The 23,855-nt window shown below is 38.5% G+C and overlaps 1 pseudogene; it reads left to right on the top strand.

Annotated features, from left to right (window-relative positions):
- The first annotated feature begins 22,742 nt into the window (after positions 1 to 22,742).
- Positions 22,743 to 23,534, top strand: LOC150053799 (coiled-coil domain-containing protein 127 pseudogene; annotated as a pseudogene).
- Positions 23,535 to 23,855: the final 321 nt, after the last annotated feature.

The raw sequence follows: 23,855 nt of genomic DNA on the forward strand, positions 1-23,855 counted from the left end.
CCTCTATATTTTAGAAATTCAGTAGCAGTCTTTCCTTGAGGAGCGGCGGCTAAAGTGAGGCCTTGTACATGGGAGGGTCCAATATCAGCACATAGTGAAATAAAGTCATTGATTCCTCCCTTATTCCTATGGGGTCTGATAGCCGCCTGACAGGCGGCGTTGGCATTTTCATAGGCTATGTGTCTAACTATAATATTCCTTGCGTTCTCATCTTGTACTAGGTGGTCTGCAGTCTCCATTAATCGAGACAAAAATTCTAGATAAGGTTCATTCGGTCCCTGTTTAACTTCTACTAAATTTTTTGTACGATGGGAATTACGTAACCTTTTCCAAGCCTCTCTCGCCGCAGCATTTATTTGTAAATAGGCTTCCTTTGCATAACCCAATTGATCTTCGGTGTTTTTATAGATTCCCTCTCCTAACAACTGATCAAAAGTGTAAGGCAGGTTCTTAGACCTATTTGTTTCAATTTTAGCCCGACACTGTGCAGTGAACTCTGTCTCCCATAATAAGTACTCTCCCGCACTAAGGCATGCTCTGGCAAGCCGCTTCCAGTCATTTGGGCATACAATACCAGCACACGCGGCCTCTAATATTACTTGAGTAAAAGGGGCAGTTGGCCCATATTGGGAGCAGGCACTCTTTAAATCCTGCAATAGTTTAACAGTAACAGGTTGATGGTATACTTGTTCATCCTGATCAACTAAACTAGGGAAGCATCGAGGCTCTGAAATAACTTCCCTCTCTCTAGCAGCCTGAGCCAGGTTTAATTGCGATGCACTGTGCCTGGTTGTAGTGCCTGTTAAAAGGGACTTATTGCTAGGGCCTTTAGGCTTGAAAGGTTGGAAAAGGGATTGAGGCCGTAAGGCTGCAGCCAGAGGCGGTGGGTGTGAGGGATAGGATTTAGAATCAGAAACCATAGTGGCCTGAGGGTCATATCTCCTTCCTACTTCTGGAGGGGCTCTCTGCTCTATCCCCATTTTAGATAGTAGATGTAGCATTTCTTCTAACCTCTTTTCTATTGTAGCTATCCGGTCCTCCATCAGCTCATCATAACTTTCCTCCCTCATATTAAAATTTGAATTCTGATACTCAATATCTACTGGTTGTTGTTCCCTTTTCAAGATCTCACTTAGACTCTCTTGGGCTGCGGCATATGGCTCAGCCTCAGGTTTTTCAGAAGGGTCCTTTAATTCATAAAGTTCCCTTAATTCAAGTTCAGCATTCTCATGTTCAGGATCTATGCCTTCACTTACTAAATTCCATACATCGATAGCCTCTACTGGGGTCTTTTCGGGGCCATATACATTATAATAATCTTTAATTCTTTTTCCTATCCCCTGCCAGGCTTTTTGGAATTCCTCCTCTATAGACCTTGGGCATGCCTCCTCGAGAAACTGTAGGAAGCTCTGAAGTGCCCCTTTTTCCACCCACATTCCGTGGGCTTCAAGTAGGCCTGTTAAGATCGGTAAATATGACATATAGCTATTAACTTGACCCATAATTTTTTCTTCTCCTGACTATACACTCTCCTAATAGTCCTACGACGTGTTACTCACCACAGGGGGGGTCCTTCACCTTGTCCCAGATTTTCAGGTCCCTGTTCGGGCGCCAGTTGCCGGGGTCAGCCGGCAGCAAACCAGGGTTCGCGGATTGGGATTCCTGAAATAGGGGCAAGGACTAGGAAAAAATAGAAGAGAGACAAACAGATGGAGTTCGGGAGGACTACAGCCCAAGTCAGCAGTCCAAGAAGACTGTGAGCTCCAGACTGCTGCCTAAGACTGTCTCGTTTATTTTAAGTTCCGACCTTAAATACTCTTCTTAAAACTTGGAGTTGCCAGAGGCTACATTCATACAAAATAGTAAACAAATCACATATAGGATAAATGAGAAAGGATTAACATTGCTTAAAGTCATCATGATAAGAACTGATTGACATTGCTTAAAGTCATCATGATAAGAACTGATTGACTTTGCTTAAAGTCATCCTGATCAGAGTTACTTCCTTGTGTATACAGTTGTGTAGGTCCAAGGTCAGGTCCAAGGTCATTGACCCCACAGTCGGTCCCCAACATATGGTCATAAAGGAAATGCAAATAAAAACAACCCTAAGATACCACCTTACCCCAACAAGAATGACCAAGATTTTGAACTCAGACAATGACAGTTGCTGGCAGGGTTGTGGAGAAAAAGGAACCCTACTACACTGCTGGTGGGAATATAGACTAGTTCAGCCACTCTGGAAAGCAGTGTGGAGGTTTCTTAAAGAACTGAAAATAGACCTTCCCTACGATCCCGCTATACCACTTCTGGGCATCTATCCTGAACATCATGATCCAGGATATTATAAGGACACCTGCTCAGCTATGTTCATCTCTGCACTATTCACAATAGCCAGGCAATGGAAACAATCCAGATGCCCTACTGCAGACGAATGGATACAGAAAATGTGGTATATATACACAATGGAATTCTACATAGCCAACAGACAAGATAAAATAATGGCATTCGCAGGGAAGTGGATGAATCTAGAGTGAATCATGTTGAGTGAGACAAGTCAAGACGTAAGGAACAAAAGGCGCATGGTATCCTTAATATGTGGCTATTAAATCCAAAGAGTACAAGAGCGAGGACTCAATAACTGCATACTCAAAGCTATGGACATGGTAATGGAAATATACACATAACTATATAGACATAAAAATCTATGACTCTATAGACATAATGTTTTATTTCATAAATTAATATGTTTCTATGACATACAAATCCTTAGCCTAATTTTGATTAAGTTCTAAATACTAGGTCCCAGTAATTGTAAATAGAGATTCCCTCCTTGAACACTTGTTTGTTAAACTTGTCATTTAAAATATGATGTAAAAATCAATGTTAATATATTCTCTAATAAAAAAAGTAGTCACTGAACTTGCATTTAAGTGCCATCCCCACCAGAGACCCACTTCCATAATTATGCATATATACATAAGTATATATGTGTATATGTGTGTACATATACCTTACATATGTATATGTATACATATATATCAACAACCCATCTTTTTTTGCCAGTCCTGGGACTTGAACTCAGGGCCTGAGCATTGTCTTTGGGCTTTCTCAAGGCTAGAGCTCACCACTTGGGCCATAACACCATTTCTGGCTTTTTTTATGTATATGTGGTACTCAGGAATTGAACCCAGGTCTTCATGCATGCTAGGCAAGCACTCTACCACTAGGCCTAACCCCTGGCCCCTCAACAACCCATCTTATAACCAGTTTGCATCTGACTTAGCAAAAGGCCTCAGGGATCTATACTAATTGGCATACAAGGGGTACTGGTATCTTATTGTTTAAGCATCATGCCAATGTTTAACATCATTCAACTGTGTGGTCTTACAGTTCTAGAGATCATAGTCTGAAATAAGTCTTAGCCCAAATCAAAATGTCCATTCTCTTTCCAGTAGCTCAGGGCGACAATCCCATTTCTTGCCTTTTTTAGCTAGTAAAAGCTACCTGCACTCACTGGCTTCTGATCCCTTCCCTTTTCAAGTCAGGAAAGTAACATCCTCAAATTTCTATCCTATTCTCAACTCTGATGTCCCTTTTATTAAAAAGAATGTGATTCCACTCCATGCGTTCCTATATTTCAATATATTTTCATCTAAAAATCTAGTTTAATCGTATCTTCAAAGTCCCTTTTTCCCAGTAAGGTGTCAAATTCACATTTCACATTTCAGCCATCTTTGGGGACAATTATTCAACTTACATACTGATTATTTATTTTTATTCTAAATACAGAAAATCCTCAGGAAAAAAATGTGTCATGGTAAAAGGATAAATTATGAAAATATCAGAGTCATATAGAAAAAAAGGTAAAGAGGTTCATCTGACAAGAATTTTCTTTAACATAGTAGACTCTCCATTTTCTCCTCTGAGATGGTATCAGTATCAAACAGATAGAATAGTCTAAAGGAAAGAGTTGAGGCAAGGAGTGTGAAAAAGAATGTGAATTTCCTGGTAAGTCCAGATCTCATGTTTGAGAGAATAGGACAGATGAAGGACCTTCAGAAGGATAGATCCTAGTAAAGACCATATGGAACACCAATGGCCAGAATTTATCAGTAGTCCCCCATCCTTCCACAGCCAATTGCTTCCTCTCCTGACCTGTGATCCACAGGAAAGCAGCACAATGAAGAAACAGTCAAAGTAAGATAATGTACAACTCTGCAACATAATGCCCATGGGATTGGCTGAGGCTTGGAGAAATTTTAAGATAGATAAGATATCACATTTCTAGTTAATTTATCTGCTCTCTATACGCAAGAATCATATCTAATGGATCTTTGTATTTGCCAGTGACTTGTATGGGAGTAAATGTCCTGAAATAAAATCCAAGAGCTACAAATGCCTGGGGAGAGGAGGAGGTAGGGACTGAGGAGTGCTGTGTCTCTGGAAACTTCAGATTCCCAACTTCTGGAAGGGTCAGGGAAGTACCAAATGCCTAATAACTCTGTGTTGAATTAATAAAGAAAAATAAGTCTATGAAAACATTTGTTATAAATGACAGTTTATGAGTTTATGATGTGAGCAATGACCATTCAAGTGTTTCTTTCAATAACTAGAGAAAGCTTCAGCATATTGGTATTTTAATACACCGTATCAAAACTTAAGTGATCAAATGAATTTAGAAACCTATACAAACCTGTCTATAAGTAGGCTGGTTATTTCTGGCAAATAAAATTGTAGAACATACAGTTAAAGTTGGATATCAGTTTAATAATAAATAATTTGTATAATTATGTCCCAAACATTTCATTGAAATGTATCATTTAAGTCATAGTATATCATATTTTAGATGAAATTATTTTCATAGAGATATTATGCTTTTAATGATGGTAATTACTTAGAGGAAAAAGGAGATGCTTTCATTAAATAAATACACTCCAAATGAGAGTAGAAGATAGTGGAGACCTGCTGTTTTAGAAGCATGTGTGTGTGTGTGCCAGAGCCCATGGAGGAAGACTGAAATTCTGCTCATAAATTGTGCAGAGTTACTAGGAAACAGCAATCAGCAAGATAAAATCTGAAGGGAAGGTCAGTGAGGCAGGTAAGCATTACAACATTTGTATTACCTTAGGCACACACAATCCCACAAAGCAGGCCCAGGAAAGAAATCTGGGAGAGGGAAAGAATCGCCCCATGAGAGCACTGTTACATTGCTTTTAGAAGGAAGTTCCTGATTTCAGCCCCCAAAACTATTTTATTTATGTGCGTGTTGCACTCACTCAGTCCATAAAATGGAGTTGAGCATATTCTGTATACTCTGTCTTCATAATGCCCTGTTGCTCCTGTAGAAATACACTCACTTTGCTTGGTTTGGGTTTTTCTTTTTTTAGGGGTATGGTGCTTCTGTGTTCACTTGTGCCTGATCCAAAGGATCTTATTGATGTCTCTCTCTCTTTCTCTCTTTTTTAAATCAGGCATTTACATGCTACCTGGCTCTTAGGCCTGAAAATACCAGATGGAGCTTGGGAGCAGATACTGTTGTCATAGAAACAAGATGCTATCCTCACTCTATGCAGCTGCCATTTTTTTCCTTTCAATTTTTACTATGAAGAAGGGATGACAGGAACAAGTCTTGATAAAATATGGAGATTCATCTCCCAACACACACACACACACACACACACACACACACACACACACACACACACACACCACTCTCACATACAAAAACCTCTTATCCACCTTGGAATAGACCCATTGTCAATACATCCCTTAGCTTCCTGAGAACCTTTGGGAAAAGGGACTTGATTTCCAGATCTTCTAATCAGAGTATGACGGGTAACCATATGCTTTGATATCATCTTTCCTTAAACTGTGATGATGGATTTGTCCCCAAATGAGAAAATACTTTTTTGTGGCCAAAGAAGCGTTAACATTCCTGGAAATGCAAGCTAAGTGTTTGTAATGGCTGTGCAATGTCTCTGCTCAGCAGGAGAGTGGGGAATGACCTCTCCTGATTCTCTGAACTCCCATCAATAGCTACCAGAATGCTGAGCACACAGAAGGAGAAGAAATTCCTGGTTTGAGATCACAATTTGAGGGATAAAATTGTTGGCCGTGAGCCTACACTGTTGTCTTGCCTCTTACCTCAAGGGACTAGGACTGTGGGAGAGGTCCTCAATACTGATAAGGAAGTGGAGGTGACATGTTTACTACGAAAAGGGTTGATTTTCTGTCTGTCTGCGGTTGGAATCAGTCTAAATCCTAGGACTTTGAAATTGCCTTACATCTTTATGCTTATTAATAAAAGACTACTAAAATTGAAGTGGGTAGAGCAATGGTGCTAATAATTTCTTACAAATCTGTGATGTGTTAGGTAGCTTAAAACAATGCACAATTATTCTCTTGCTGTTCAAAGGTCAGAATTTCAAAACTAGTTCACTGGACTAAAGTTGAGAGATATCAGCTGGACTGGTTCCTTCTGGAAGCTCTGGGGGACATTATTTTCCCTCACCCTTTCACATTTCCATAGCCCACTAGCATTCATTGGTGTTATTTTTAGAGTCAGCAGTCTAACATTTTGCTTCCAATGTTACTTTGTGTTGTCTTCTGTGTCAAGCCTCTGTTTGACTCCTTTTGTTACAATGACACTTTGGTTACATTTAGGTCCTGCTCAGCTAATCCAAAATAATCTTCCCATCTCAACATTTATAATTCAATTATACCTGCATACTCTATTATACCACAAATGTAGTTTGATAATTATAGGTTCTCAGAATTAGAATATGATACTTTAGAAAGCAATTATTCAACTAACAAAATTTCTCAAATCTGGATGAAAAGCACCTGGAAATTCTCTCAATAAAGTGAAGTCTATTGGGCTCTGTAACCAATTTTTTCCTACTAGAATTTCTTTGAGGCCTTGAAAGCTATGTCAGTGGTCCCAAGACCAGCACACACACACACACACACACACACACACACACACACACACACACACACACACCTGAACACATGGCAGTGAAGATTTAGTAGCTGTGATTGGATTCTCCTGATCATATTCAAAGGTCTATGAGGAAAGAGAATGTTTCCGAAATATCTCTGTTGAGAAATTTGAAATGTTATAGCATTCTCTGAAGGTCATGATACCCCCACAGATGAGCTTTAGCAAACCAATGGCCAAGTCTATCAGCGCTCCAATTTAATGGTAAGGATAAAGAATTGTTTGGTACTGCTTTCTAGATTTTTCCACCAGATGTTGAAGAATATTTAGGTTCCTTCAGCTGTGCCTTCTATATTGCCTCAAAGCTCTGAAAGTAGGCTATTTTGTCTACCTCAAGAAAAATGGCCATTGAAGAGGAAAAAAACTCATACAGTATCTTTAGAAAAACTGTAAATATTTTATTGTTTTTTTACTAAACATACATTATTAACTCTGTAATGTAAATATTTTATGGCCTGCGACTAGCAATTTTGGAATATATTGGTATGTTTGGAGAATTGTGGTTCAGTTAAAAACTGTACTGTGCACCAGCTCATATTTAAGTTACACAACTCTTTAAAAAGCATTTAACTCTCAGAATTAAGGGAATAAAAGAATCTATTTTTCAAAGGAGCCTTGAGGACCAAACTCAAAACCTGAGACAGCATATTTGTAGGGAAATAGGAACTTTTTGATGTTGTAACAACTCAAAGGGTGACAGAGTGATAAAATTACCTGTGCCTGAGTAGATCTAGTTTAATTGAGGGGGCTGAGGGAGTAGATAGACCCACAACCAGCTTTTTAAAATGACTGTCACCCGGTTGAATCTAAGAAGACCTTTACCAAACACTAAAAAGGCCAAAAATCTTCCTTGGCAAAGTATTTGAATTGTGCACAGGACAAGAAAATCCTTTCACTAAATAAAGTGGCTACATATTAGAACATTAAAACCACGTTTTCAAATAAAGATTTAATGTGTTTGGAGAATATTTTTTTCTGTTTTAATTCCATGGACTCTCCAATACAGAGGTCATAGAAGCTGCCATCATTCTAAATTACAGCTCATTTCAGAAGTTGGCTCTAATCCAGGAGGTTGCATTACTCTAAATTGCCTGTCAAAAACTGTCAAAACACTGCCATTATCAAAAAGTAGTCCTTTTAAATAATTTTTCACTCTTTCTCCTAAAACTTTACTGGCATTGAGCCTTAATACTATAGCTTATAGGCATAGCAAGTGAAAGCCTTTCAAATGAGAAGTGTCAAAAAAATCCAGGCATACAACAATATACAAATGTGTAGGCAGGAAATTGAGTCCAATTTTCAGATTCTGTCTCCTGCAAAGCAATAGTCATGGCTAATCTACATACAGAATGGTAAACCAAAGAATTTAGAATCAGTAAGGGAAAAAAATGATTTTCCTCACATCTAAAATTGTGAGAAGAATTCTATACTTAGGTATTATTCTCCATATTTTAATTTTCTTTCCTCCCCTTTTGTTTCATACTAAATTACTCATTAACAAGGTTCTTTTCATTTCATAAATATGGAAATTGATACTTGGAGACTCTCCTTTTAACCAGGCTTCATGACAAATCTGAACCCCCCTTTCCACTCTCCCTCAGCTTTACTTAAAATTATTTGACAATTAAAAATCATCTATAGGAAGCCAACTTGATGATTCTATTCATGTATAGATGGTATGTTGACCATAATCAAGTTAATTAACATATTGGCTATTTCATACAATACTTATTTTTCTTTTGGGGTAATAATAGTCAGGAATCTACCCTCTCTTCAAATCTCGAGCATAAAGTACAGTATTATTATATGCTCAAAGTTCTGTATATTGAATTTCCAGAACTTTCCTGAAACTTTGTGTCCCTTGATGACAAACATCTTCTTTGCCCTTGAAACCAAATTTTACTCTCTGTTAAAATAGTTTCACGATTCTAAATTCTCCATTTAATGTATGTGCTATTTGTCTCGTGTGTTGTGCTCATCTCATTCAAGTTCAATTATATTGATATAATGGTAAGATTTCTTTTGTTGTTGGTGATGGTGGTAGTCAATGGGGCTTGAACTCGTGGCCAAGGTGCTATCCTTGAGCTCTTTTCACTCAAGGCTAGCTCTCTACCACTTTGAGCTACAGTTCCACTTCCAATTTTTCTGGTGGTGAATTGGAGATAAGAGTGTCATGAATTTCCTGTCCTGGCTGGCTTTGAACCATGATCTTCAGAACTCAACTCCTGAGCAGCTAGGATTATAGGGATGATCCACTAGCATCCAGCAGATTTCTTCTTTGTAAGCTAGAAAGTATGCCACTATATCAATATATCATAGATTCTTTTTGCATTCATTTGTGCAAGGAACCAGCTTTTCTTCTGTCTTACTGTGAATAATGCTGCTGTGAAAATACTGTCAGTGGATACAGCCATTATAAAAAAAATAGGATGGAGGGCTGGGAATGTGGCCTACTGGTAGAATGCTCGCCTAGCATTGTTGAAGTCCTGGGTTTGATTCCTTGGAACCACATACACAGAAAAAGCTGGAAGTGGCACTGTGGCTCAAGTGGCAAAGTGCTTGCCTTGAGCAAAAAGTGTTCAAGACAGTGCATTGGACCCTGAGTTCAAGTCCCAGGATTGGCAAAAAAAAAAAAAAAATGATGGAGGTTCTTCAAAACATTAAAAATAAAGCTACCTTTAAAATCACCAATTAATCCATTTTAGACATATATCCAAAAGAAATAAAATCAGTGTCTTGAAGAGAAAATTGTACCTCATATATTCTTAATACATATTCCAGTACTTTGATTAACTTGGAAATCCACTTTTGTTATCTTTTTTACTTTGGACTTCACTTCAGAATTCTACTACTTGAATTAAAGAAAAAAATCATCCAACAGAGTAATCTTGGCCACTAACATTCTCTTATAAATAGAACTTGGTGTTGAAATTTCAATTCTAGCAAAGGATTTCAGCAACTATCCTATTTAAGACCATTCATCTTCCAAGCAGTGTAAGATGACAAAATATTTTAGAGATCTGCCTTTATTCTGAAGCATTGTAATTCAGGGAACGAATTAGGAAATCAACAAGGAAATTCAGTTCTGCAATCTCTGTGACAGACTTATTTGTCAACAACTAGTTTTCAGAAAAAAATGCAACTCAAAGAAAATGCATACCTTTCAAATTCAGACAAAGAGAAACACAGAAACATTTCTTTATGCTATCACTAGCATTTATTACATAAAAATGTAATGTACAGGTGAATTCTTTCACAAAGAAGACAAAAGTTTGAACAAACGTAGCATAAAGTGGTTCCAAAAATGAATCTACAGCTTCAGAAGATGCCAGTAATATATGTAATGGTGCTTGATCTCATTAGCAAGCAACTCAAATTCTTCAGTTACCATAAAATAAGAACCATAATCAGCATATTCTCAGAAGCAATATATCTGCCTGACCCAACTTCTGTTCCACTGTTAACAGTTTTGTTTTATGACATAAAAAACTCTCTTCATCTCAAAATTTGTACAGAAAGAACACACTTATGACTTGTTTCCATGTTGTATATGTTCTTTAATTCCTCCAGCAATCTCTGTCGGCTTGGGAAGTGTTCTTTATCGAAATCACTGACAAGCCATAATTAACTCATTACCAAAAAAGACATCCCTAAGACCTTCTAGTGGAGGGTGCCAAATTCCAAGAAACCTCCCCACAGAACATTTATTGAATACTTTTTTTGTCACCCTGTTATTTAAAATGTACCAGTGTACACTCAAATTTGAGAAAAATTGTATTAAAAGTATTTTTGAATCAGTACCTAAAAGAACCTTAATTTTTCCTCAAGACTTTCAAGTCTTGGGCCAGAAGCATAGCCTAGTGGTAGAGTGCTCACCTAGCATGCACGAAGCCCTGGGTTAAATTCCTGGGCACCACATATTCAGAAAAAGCCAGACATGGTTCTGTGGCTCAAGTGGTAGAGCCCTAGCCTTGAAAAAGCCCAAGGACAGTGTCCAGGCCCTAAGTTTAAGCCCCAGGACTAGCAAAAACAAAAAAAATTTCAAATCTTCCTTCCTTAAAACACAAAATCCATAATTATCTACATGGTCTTGGTACCCTGGAGACTCATACTGTATATTACATTAAAAGTTCTGAGACACATTACATTGATGATACCTGGTATATTTGGTTGCATATGCTCACAATTTATTTTTCCACAATGCCCTTTTAATTTATGAAGTATATTCAGTTATGGCAGGATCAATGATCTGAAAAAATATAGTTTGTAGTTCAAACTCTGGTCTAAGTTTTTGTTCAAGCAGCTCTATGGAAGCCTTTGACATAGGACATTCAGCATCTCTCTAAGCCAGCAGCTCCAAGCATTGTAATTCTCATCTAGGTAGTAAACCGCTAGCCATGGATGGGGACAGAAATGAGCACATGACACTCCTTTTTAGTGAGACTCTAGCTTGCAGAGTGATAGAGCTGATTCTATTTTCAAAAGCTCCTACTTTTGATTGATATGTTTTCCAAGCAGAGAATACCATGTCTTCATTATAAAAAAAAGCAAACAAAAATTTCCCTCAACATTATTCTTTAGAAGGCAGGTAAATAGCCAAAGACCATTAGAATGTCATGGACAAATCTAACCTAAGGTATCAATAATTAATTATGAAATTGGTGTCATTGCTTTTACCCATTTTGCAAAGTTGTATTTCTCTGATTCCACAAATCTACTGTATCTATACTTTTCTGGTTAAATATTTTTTTTTGGTTGTGGGGCTTGAACTCTGAACTTGAGCTCTATCTGAGCTTTTTAGCTCAAGGCTACCACTCTATGATTAAATATTTTCTTATAGTATGACACGATCTTGTTCTTCCAACTTCATGTTGCTCCCTTCTCTAAGTGTACCTAATCATCAGTGTGAATGAGAGATGACCATAGGGGCTATAGTTTATAACTTTTCAACTGCTTCAATAAATCATAGTCAACATATATATTTGGTAGACATACCTACCTACTAGTGAATTTAAACATTTAGTATATGAATCAAGTCATGGAGAATTTTGCCCATGTGTAATAGCTCTCAGAACTCCCTTCCAAGTGTTTGCTTTCACTTTTTATATCCGTTAACCTATGTCATTGTACATTATTCTTTGTATGTTAAGTGAAAAATGCACCAACAGTACAAAATAGTTAACTATAAAAATGAGGTACAAAAAAATCTATTCATTATGTAAATGTCCAGAAATTCTGTCATGATTTCTGTTTCCACATAAATTTTTCCTTTGAAGAATGATTTGCACCTTTGTAAGAAATCAGTTCCAAAGTCAAGATCCCAATAGGCAGATATATTTTAAAGGCATGCAGCACTAAATGATGTGTTCTTCTTAAGTGTAACATAAAGGGAACATTCATGGTCACTTCTTGAGTGATAGCAAATCCACTGATACCAGTCCATGCTTTAGTAAGAAACTTCTCTTATAAAGAGAATGTGTAGCTCAAGGCAAATGTCAAACATTAGCAAATTCTAAGATTTAATGCCTACAAAGTGGTGTGTTGTATTTGAAGTATATTTTCAGATAACAGAAGAAATTCTGCCCAAGGGTAGAGGAACAGCTTATGTCATAGCCTTTGGGGCTCAATGGTAACATCATAGTAGGACTTTCTCTAATTTTCTTTACAATCAAACTCTTGTGATGCCAAATGGCCAGAGTTTTCAGAGAGTGGAATCCAGTATCCTTTTTCCTTTCTACAAAAAAAAAATGGTCAAAATTTCTAAAGGTCATCCCTTGGCCATTTGGTGTTATCTATTATGGATCAATGTCATAGTAACAATCCCTAAATTTATGTTAATGTCAACCCTTTGATGAAAGAACAAACAGATGAGGTAGATGGTACCAGATTACAATCCTGATACAATGTCTGCTTTGTGCTTAGTACCAAATGTGCTACTTCCTCTGCTCTGCTGATTTTGAAATAATAACATGCGCTGTGTTGACCATTTTTGTATGGATTATACTTCTTAATCCTTAAAGTTAGTCTGTGCTATAGAGATCGTCACTTCCACCATCTAGAAACTGAGGCTTAAAGGCATGATTTTGCCCAAAATCCAATAATGTACCATGTTGTTAAAATTTGAACTGAAGGGCCGGGAATTTGGCCTAGTGGTAGAGTGCTTGCCTAGAATGCACGAAAACCCAGGTTTGACTCCTGGGTACTACATACATAGAAAAAAAAAAGCTGTAAGTGGTGCTGAGGCTCAAGTGGTAGAGCTCTAGCCTTGAGAAAGTCAAAGTGCTCAGGCCCTGAGCTCAAACCCAGGACTGGCAAAAAAAAAAAAAAATGAACTGAAGATTTATTTCCCTGTATGCATACCTACTCGCCTTGTTTTCACATAAATTCATAATCCCTTTTCTTGTAAGGAAAAAATTTAATGATACTTTATCTTCAAAGGAAGTATTGAATGTCAACAAGCTACCCAGACATTTTGGGAGACAGGATAATGGAAAGAGGACATAGGAATCAATTTCTGGAGGTACATTTGATTTTTGTTTTGATATTGGTAAGTTTTTGCAAAAGTATCTGAATTAATTATCATCATTTTACAACATGAATTTATTAAACTCTCAGATGGCAACAAATGCATCTGTACTTATGATTTTTCCTGAATGGATTTTCTAAAGGAAAACATTGCCCTTCCCTCCTCAAAAAAATAAAATAAATAAACGGGAAGAATGGATTGAATGCAAGAAAGAGACAGAGGAAACAAAGAAAAAGCTTTCTGTTTCCTTTCTAATAAAATGTAGTTTTGCTTAGTTGAATTCAGATGCTGTGGTTTTCCTCTGCCCTGCCTAAATAATAATCTTTCCATCACTTAACATTGTGTGGTCTCTGGAATTAAGACTCGTTCTCTTACAAAAATGCAGCAGTGGCCAGATTTCCATAGCCAGGAGAAAAGGAAAGATTGAGACAATTTTCCCAATAATTGCTTCAATCCTCCCCTCTTCGTGCTGGCCTTGGAAACTTGGCCAGTTACTTCTATTAAGGAGTAATGCATTGATTTCCCCTTTCGCTCCTGTTCCTGCTTACTCTGCCTGAAATGCTATTCTTCCCCCAAGTTATACTCTCTCAGCTTCAGCTCAGTTGCTGTCCCCCTCCTCATAAAAACCTCTACTGACATCCCCTCGGTTCTTATTTCCTGATTACTGATCATTCCCTCTCTTTCCAGCAACTTAATTCTCCCTCCTCTTTATCTTTCTAACACTGTCATACCAGTGTTGGCATTCACCACATGGTACTACTACACATGGATCCCTTTTTTTGGGATCCCTTAAAAATTGTGAACATTCTCAAGATTAAAAAAATTAACTTCTATATCACCCAATGATGTATGACCCTCAAAAGAGTCTCCCTTTATATTTTTATTTGACCCAACTTGTACCTGCAATGGCATATTCATCTCCTTAGCCAACCTGAAAGACAAAAGTAAACTTCCTCTCCTCAATTCTTGAAATAATTGACAGCTTCACCGCTCCACAGCTCGGTACCACGGGGTTCTTCCGGTGTCGTTCCTAGACCCCCAAGCAGGCTTGAGCAACACATTCGGGAGGAGGAAAGAGCCCGTGCCACTGCAGCAGTCAGAAACAAGCTTTCCTTTCGTGTTGGCGCCGAGTGAGGAAATTCAGATTTGACTTGTTTCAACTGGTTTTCTGGCTCTTAGCTAAATTAGAAAACTGGGTTCCAGGAAAATGGCATGCAACTACCAGTCCTGACTCTGCCCAGCACTTTGAATAGTTGAGTACAATCTGTTTCTTGTTTGCATGTGGTAGAACCATTCTTTCCAGGGACTGCTTCCTGTACCCTATTGTTCATGTAACTGATGAGCTTGTCCATTAAGAGATGCTCCCAAATCCCACGGGGGCTGGATATGCCCCGGCCCATCAGTCTGTTCCATCTCACTGAACATTGTTAGTAGCCACGGTTGGGGATGACTCAAATAGGATCAGAAGGTATACAGCTTTGAAATTTGGTATGGATTAAGAGCAACATGGTGGGATAAGACAGAGACAGAGACTGACTGCTGTTTCATGAAGTTCTCAGTTCCCAATCATGGAGGACTCTAAGCAGACCATTGAGGTTTTGGAGCAGATAGGTAGGTAGCACATATCACTTTATTGAAGCAAGGAGGTGCCAAACAGTGTCCCAGGCCAGAGTGCCGTAGTTCAATACAATGGCAATTGTAAGGATGTTTTCACCGGCTTTGGCTGGGAATGCCTAGATAAGTTTCCTCCAAGCCTGCACCAGTTCCCAGAAGCCCAGAATGGATCCACGTTGGTAACAGCCAGTTTGGGAATGAATCCATCGTGGAGGAAATACAGCTGAGAGACAGAGAAACAGATACACTCCTGATGACATCATCTAAACTCCTGGATCCAGCCTGACTTGAACTTTCCAATAAAGGACAACAATAAATTACCTTTTTGGCTGAACCTTGTTTGAATTTGGTTTCTATCACTTGCGACTGAAAGAAATCCAACTCACAAATTTTGCTAATCCATAAATCTGCTTCCCATTTTCAGGCTAGGGAAAGAGCATTTCAAGTGCAATGATGCAGGGCCATTGACTTCATTTTGATGCTATACTTGACCATTACTTGGGGGAAAATATTACCTAGCAATGATCTTAAAGGACTTGGCAGGTTGAAAGAGCTCAGACTCACACTTTCATGTCCCACTCATAAATCAGAAGTTACTCCCCGACATACATAAATACAGTCTGATTCCCTTAAGAATGATTGCTTTGTCCTGCTAGGATTTCCATTAAAGGATGTCACTGTATATGGATTCTACCCAAATGTGCACTTTTGCTAACATTAAAGTGAGTTTATATTCTGAGTAAACATCTCGGTACTTTTCAAGCTACAATAAAGGTGCTAGGTAAGAAAAGTGTAAAGTTAATGAGCTTTCATTTACTTTGTATTTGTTTTTTTAATATAACCTTAAGAGAGAGATCTTAAACTTTAATAATTTAAAATGATGATGGGCCAGTCATATCATCCCTACATTTTCAATTTTCCTGTAATTTATCATGTCTCCATTGAAGTGGACTATTATAGCTGCCTGAAAAAGTATTGTTTGATGTCTGTAAGCACAGTCAGCAATCAATAATTTGAAATTTGTACCATTTGTACCTTTAAGTCCTGGCACATCATTTTTTATTTCATTCAATCTGCTTACTGTTGAAGAAAAAGGATCTTGAACCACTGCCACAAAGCACATTTATGTGTGAAACAGGGTTCGTTTATATGGTGAGAAGTATATCATTCTGGCATTTATTTGCAATATTAATTGTATCTATTGATTCCATTTTTTCAGAAATTGTACATTTATTTAAAATATTCCAAATAATGACCTTACTTTTGTGAGACTATTTTTCTGCAGAATTTGAAAAGAGTTTGGAGTCGACTCATGAATTTTTAAATCCATAAAGGTAACATATGCCGTAATATTAAATTAAAATTCTACAACCAGTTTGTTAGTCCAAGGACAAGTTTGAACAGAAATGTGGTATTTTTTAAAATATTGCTTCTTAACTGTTAAAAATGAATGACCTCTGCTGATGCTGCTCTCTATTTTTCTTTATAACTCCTTCTGATGTTTGGTCTTAGCCCAAATCCAAATACGGTATGGAAACTTACCCCAACCACTGGTGTTTTAAGTTTGTCATCTTAAAAGAGAAGCTTGTGGTTACTTTCAAAGCCTTTTTTCTGCTTTGTCTAAATACACTAGCCCATGCACAAACACTAGAAATAGTATTTGTAACAACTGTTTTTTTCTCCTCGATCGTGGGGCTTGAACTCTGGGCCTGGAAGCTGTCCCTAAGTTCTTCAGCTCAAGGATACCACTCTTCCACGTTGAGCCACAGCTCCACTTGCTGTAACAACTTTTTTCCCCCGACAAATTTGAAATAGCTGTTTACTATAAAGATACTTTATTAAGAGCATCTAAACTCAGCATATCCAATGGAATGAAGAAGAGCAAAGAGTTACTCCCTAAGAGTTCTGGAAGCTTCTTTGAAAGAATTAGCATAGGGAATGAGGTTATTGAAAGGAAGAAAGGAGTTAGAGTGTTTGGGCAAGTTTATTCCTACAAGCTTGTTGCCTACACTTCAGAGTGAGTCATCACAGTCTAGGAAAGAGAATGGTACTCTAGACCTTATTCTTGTATTTGCTTAAATGTACAGGTCTGTTATTTTGTAGGACAGGACAATTTAAAAACTCCCCACCAAACAATTCAGTGCTTGTATTTTTTTTCCAGTCCTGGGGCTTGAACTCAGTCCTTGAGCTTTTTCAAGGCTAGAGCTTTACCACTTGAGCCATTGAAACACTTTCAGCTTTTTCTACCACTAGGTCAAACTCTCCACCCATGTGCTTGTGTTTTTTAATAGTCTCACACAGAACTGAGGGGTGCAGATGATTAGAAAGATGAAAGTTGTGATCCCTGAAGCTCTGAGGTTCTACCATGTCACAAGAAGAGCTGTGAAAGTGTTACACATTTTTATAAGACAGAAAGTTGACATCTGCCCAGGAAATGCTAGAAGAGTTCATAAAGACATGGGTACTTGAGTTGGATCTTGAAGCATGGGACAAGATGAAACATTAAATAAAGGAAAGAGCATATGCCAAAAGTAGGAATAGGTAGAGAGACAGATAAATGAATAGAATACACATATGTATATATACATTCATAAAGAAATAAGCATATCAGATATATAAAATTGAGAAGGAAAATACGACTTGAGAAAGCAAGTTGGAGCCAAATTGAAGTTGGCCTTTCCTCTGTAGACCCTGGGATATGACTGAATGTTCTTGGGAAGGCCAAAAAGGATCCTAAGCATAATTCACAACAGTGAGGTCTCTAGCAGACTGTAGGAAGACATAGAGAAAGAAGGCAGTGAGAATGGAAGGAAAGAAAGCAATCAGGTGGTGCTGGAAGAGCTAAAGCTGTCAAATCTCAACAATCACCTGACTAGGACTACAAGAGACAGGGTTAGTGGCTGAGCCTGGGTGATGAAGGATAGTGGGAAGTGACCTGATGACACACAACTTCCGATATAAGATTTAGGAGAGCCCAGCTGGCAGCTGGAAATAACGTGTCTGGACCTTGGGAGAGAGGACAGAGCTAAGACAGAGACTTGGGAGTCAGCCACAGAGAGGTGAGAGCTGAAGCCATAAGAATGGATGAGATCACTAAGGAAATACCATATGGAGAGGAAGACAAGTACAGAAGGGCTGAGAATGGAAAGTGGGGTGGAGAGACGGTGGAGGAGAGATACAGAGAAACAGACAGAGACAGAGAGACAGAGACAGAGAGAAAGAGAGACAGAGACAGAGACAGAGACAGAGACAGAGACAGAGAGAGGCAGGCAGACTTTGGAAGACTAAGCAAGTGTCAGAGAAATGCTACGTAGTAATGAGGATTCGGAGACTAGAAGACAATTATTTGGTGCTAAAAGAGAGCTCAGAGATCAGCAGGTCCAATCTGTTCTTTTGACAGGAAGCAGAAACAAAAAAATGACAGCTGGCTAACAGCTCTATTCTGGGCTGTTGCTTAGTACAAATTGAGAAGTAGGTGAAGCCATTCCCTCGCCTCCCACCACCCTTTCCCAGACCTGTCCCTTATGTCTTTTTATTATTTATCATAACACTAATAGGAGTGACATTTATTGAGCTCTCTCAGAGGTGTGGACTAGAATACTGGCTAGGAATATTACAGCCAGACTGCCAGGACTTAAATCTTGGCCCCTCTCTTATATGGAAGCTCTGTATAGACAATGTATCCGGTTCTCTAAGCCTCAGTTTTCTCAGCTATAAATGGGAATGATGTCAGTAATTGCCTCACAGTTAATATACAAAAGGTGACACTTGTATCTAGCAATTTATACACAAGCTTTTCACAGTAATTTTATAAAGTAATCTGAATTTGGGTCACTCTATAATTTCTTGTTTGAATGGGGGTGCATTTGAGCAGGGCTTGATGGACCCAACTGGGAACCAGATGTTTGCATTTTGGTAACCATAGATTTTTTTTTGCATGATTTCTATTTTTTAACGTGGACTTAAATTTGATTTTTGTTTGGTTACTGAGTCTTTTGTCACCACTCTAATTTTGTATCCAGGGAAAGCACATTACTTACCTCATTCCCCTAACGTTGAGAGTAATATAGGAGCTTTAATAATTACGCTGGGAGAGTAGGAATGAATTAGAACTGTTCTGGCCACAAATGGGACATCTCTAATTTTAATGTGAAGTCTGTCTATAGAGCTCTTCTCTATTGCTGTGTGTGTGTGTGTGTGTGTGTGTGTGTGTGTGTGTGTTTGCATGAGCACAATTTGACCCACCAGCATAGAGCATAACACCTTTCCTAGAGGGTAGCTAACCCCAAGATTCATGGGGAACTGTAAATGAAAGCCAGTGTTTGACAAAAAGCCTCTTGGAGTTGACACATGAGTCTTACTTAGGTTCCTGCCTCTATGTAATCTTTCTATAAGAATGTGGCCTTAATTTTCTTTACTCCTTCTATCATTAAGATGACACTTGATCCGATTTCAAGCTACTCTCGTAAAATAAAACTAAAACCTTAATGTCCCTTTGCATGAATAACTGAATAAATCTGAAGGATAATCTCATAAGGTTAAATAAAACAAGGTACATAAACAACTTAGTACTGTGGGTAGTCATTCATTACCTAGTGACACTTGATTCTACTATATAGTAACAAATAATTACATATGAATGGGTACTACCAATAGGTAGAAATTATTAGTATGATTGGGATGTATGACATTATTAGTAGTCACAAAAATAACAGCCTCAGGGATCAACCTGTAGCCATTAATGTGACTATTAGTATATTAGATTGTACCATCAGAAAGAGAAATTTGGGAAATAAAAATGTGGAATGTTGGTAAATTTGTAAGGTGCAACCTAATTAAAACAGTATGCTCTTGGAAAAAAGGAATTAACTGAAGAATCTGAGTAATTAACCACTGGGCAATGATTTCACATGAATAATGGCTTTCCTTCCTAATTCTTGCTCATTTTTTTTGCCAGTCCTGGGCTTGGGCTATGGGCCTGAGCACTGTTTTTTGGCTTTCTCAAGGCTAGAGCTCTACCACTTGAGCCATAGCACCACTTCTGGCTTTTTTCTATGTATGTGGTACCAAGGCATTGAACCTGGATCCTTGTGCATGCTAGGCAAGCACTCTACTACTAGGCCAAACTTCCAGCCCTCTTGCTAATTCTATACCGTGTGATATTCTGTAGAGTGTCATTGCCTCCCAGCCCACTCCATTTCAAGTGAACCAAGTGCTGAGACCAAATTCTGGCCAAAGTGTGGGATTTCCCCCCAGCCCAGCATTCTGATGATGGAGATGATTCCTCAAGATGACTTGTTTCTAGTGTCCTTACAGACACTAGATATTATTGTAGAGAGATTGTTGCCTGTAGTAGTTCTGACCTGTTGACAATTTCTAAATTTAAAAGGAAAAAACATACAACACTAGGAGCCAATCATCTATCACGATTGATATATGAGATGATGTCACATGATGGACAGAGGTTGTAATTCTGACTTTGTTCCTAGTTCCGTAAGACACAGTTCAGAACTAGCTGAAATGAATGCTGCACACTTGATTTGGATTTGCTGACATACACTGTGAACCCCTTTTGTCAGGTTCCCCAAGCCATCCTCAAGAAAAGATGGGATTTACAAATTCGTATGCATCCTCTCCAGAAACAACATGCTTTATGTTACAGGATGTCAGCCAAGAGGACTTTCCAGTGTTGTTGTTGTAGCAGGGTAACAGAGAACTTGCAAATTCCGCCCCACTGCCTTTTCAAGATGTCTTTCTTGACTTCTTATAATTTTTCTCAATGTTGCTAATAAAACAATCCATAATTTATGAAGAATTTGGTCTTGATGGAAGTTTCTCAAAATGTAAGTGTTAGGGCTAAATCTGGGTCAATAAAAAAGTCACTGGACAGTAGGAAAAAGAGGCCCAGTATATCAGGTACTAATAATCTATAAAAATAAACAGATTCAATTTTTTTCTTGAATTCCTTATTAAGACCAGTGAAGCAATGACATGTCATGGAACATGATTTTGCTCTCAGAAATAATAGATGGCAGATAAGCAGGTATGTGTGAACTTCAATATATACAGTTTTGGAATTTTTCTCTCTAAAATAACCAAATATAAAATAAAAAATATTTTTAGAGCTGCACCTGGTGGTATAGCCTGCAGTTCCACCACTGAGGAGGCTCAGGCAAGCACCACTATATTCTTTGGAATAACCTTTAAATATATAAACATATAGCCTTTATATATGTATACTAGTTGTATATGCATAAATATATAGTATATGTATATATTCGAAGGTTATCCTGGAAGATTTTTCAAAAACATTGATCTCTGCTTTGCTATTCAATAGATATTTCTAAAGCTTGAGCCATACTCCCATTTTTATTTTACTTTTCATCCCTTATTACCCATTCCCTGTCAAAAGATCTGGTGAGCTCAAGAACAGGCCTGAAGACCAATGGAATAGAACTGAGGACCCAGATATTAAACCACATACCTATGGCCACCTAATATTTGATAAGGGAGCCAAAAAAATAGAATGGAAGAGAGACAGCCTCTTCAACAAGTGGTGCTAGCAAAACTGGTTAAGCACCTGCAGAAAATTAAAGTTGGACCCTTCTTTGTCACCCTACACCAGGATTAACTCCAAATGGATCAAAAACCTCAAGGTAAAAGCAAATACACTGAAAACTTTACAAGAAGGAACTGGAGATACATCAGGTCTCCTTGGCACAGGTTGAAATTTTCTTAATAAAGACCCATAAACACAACAAATTAAACAAAGTTTGGACAAATGGGACTGCATTAAACTGCAGAGCTTCTGCATGGCAAAGGACATAGCTAGGAAATTAACTGGAAAGCCTACAGAGTGGGAGAAGATCTTCACTAACCATACAACAGACAAAGGCCTCATATCTAAAATATATCAACAGCTCAAAAAATTGAATCACTCCGATACTAATCTCCAAAGAAACAATCATCCCATTAAAAGAGAGTCTTCTCTGAAGAAGAAATAAGAATGGCCTATAGACACATGAAGAAATGTTCCACATCTCTGGTCATAAAAGAAATGCAAATCAAAACAACTCTAAGATTCCACCTTACTCCAGTTAGAATGGCCAGGATCAAGAAAACTAATAACAACAGATGCTGGTGGGGATGTGGCCAGGAGGGATCACTACTACACTGTTGGTGGGAGTGCAAACTCCTTCAACCACTATGGAAAGCAGTATGGGGGTTCCTCAAAAGACTAAACAGAGCTGCCCTATGACTCAACAGTTCCGCTCTTTGCCATTTACCCAATCGTCCAGAAAAAAGACATACTAAAGCCACTAGCACAACTATGTTCATTGCAGCACTATTTACCATAGCAAAGATATGGAACCAACACAGATGCTCCTCTGTTGGTGAGTGGATCAACAAGCTGTGGTATTTATACACAATGGAATTCTATGCTGCTGTCAGAAAGAATGACATCACCCCATTTGTAAAGAAATGGAAAGACATAGAAAAAATCATATTAGCCCTACCCCCTGCCCCTGGCGGGGTGGTGGATAAGCAATCTCCCGGGCTCGGGGTCACTGGTGGCTCAGTCTGATCCGGTATATCTCCATGAATAACTTAAATGATCTCCCAAATTGGAACATCCGGCCTAATTCCAGAGCTGATGAAGGTGATGGGAGCAGGTAGAATTATGCCCTGTTGGTATCAATGCTGGGATTAGCCACATTTCGTTGGATTTGGTCTAGGGAGTCCCAGAAAGAAACAGAAAAAGAGAGAGAAACGTATTGTCAAAAACAAAACAAAACAAAACAAAAAACAGCTGCTTTCCAAGAGGATCTTGAAGCCAGTTACCATGCTGTCATCTCAGAACACTGAGCAGTTGCTCAGCTGTCTTTGGAACTTGAAAAGGAGAAAAACAGAACAACTAGTTACAGAGAAGCCCTCAGTCTCTCAGGAACACAAGTTGGTGGAAGAAGGAAGCTTCTAGAACAGAAACGGGATCAAATAAAGCAAGAAAATGTAGTGGCAGCCTCTAAGAAGTGTGTACTTGAGCTGTCTGGAAGTGCAGGACTGACAAAGGAAAGCCCAGCTCATGCTGAAGAAGACAGAAGAGGCTCTTGTGGAAAGACAGAGCATCTACTGTAGTCCAATTCTCCCCCGCAGTATCCGGCTGCAGCTGGAAAAGAACCAATTGATGTTGCTTCCATGAATGCAGTGGCCACCAACCTAGAGATGGCAGCTGGCTTAACAGAGATATTTAAGCATGATAAGCATTGTGGGGATGTCTGGAATACCAACAAACGCCAAAATGGGAAGCCCATGTGGCTGTATCTCAAATACTGGGACTTAGTTGAAGTGAAAAAGTTTAAGCGGGTGGATCAGGTCATACCAGAAAAGTAAGAAGACCAGACAATCATTTGTCGTGGACCTTCTGCATTCTTGAATCTGAGATGTTTTGTTTTTCCCTGCCACCCGTTGGTGATCAGGTATAGCCCTCTCCAGAGAATCTACTGCCTCAGAGGCAGCCGGGGTACTGAAGTCCCTGAGACGCTAATCTCCAATTAACCACCAGAAAATCAGAAGTGTCACTATGGCTCAAAGGGGTAGGGTGGTGGTATCTTTGAGCTGAAGAGCTCAGGGACAGCGCCCTGGCCCAGAGTTCAAGTCCCACAACCAACCAAAAAAAAAAAAAATTAGCACAACAGTGTTGTCTCATTTTAG

Source organism: Megascapheus bottae, chromosome 15 (assembly GCF_031878675.1).
Source record: "Megascapheus bottae isolate mThoBot1 chromosome 15, mThoBot2.hap1, whole genome shotgun sequence".
In the NCBI taxonomy this organism is placed as follows: domain Eukaryota; kingdom Metazoa; phylum Chordata; class Mammalia; order Rodentia; family Geomyidae; genus Megascapheus; species Megascapheus bottae.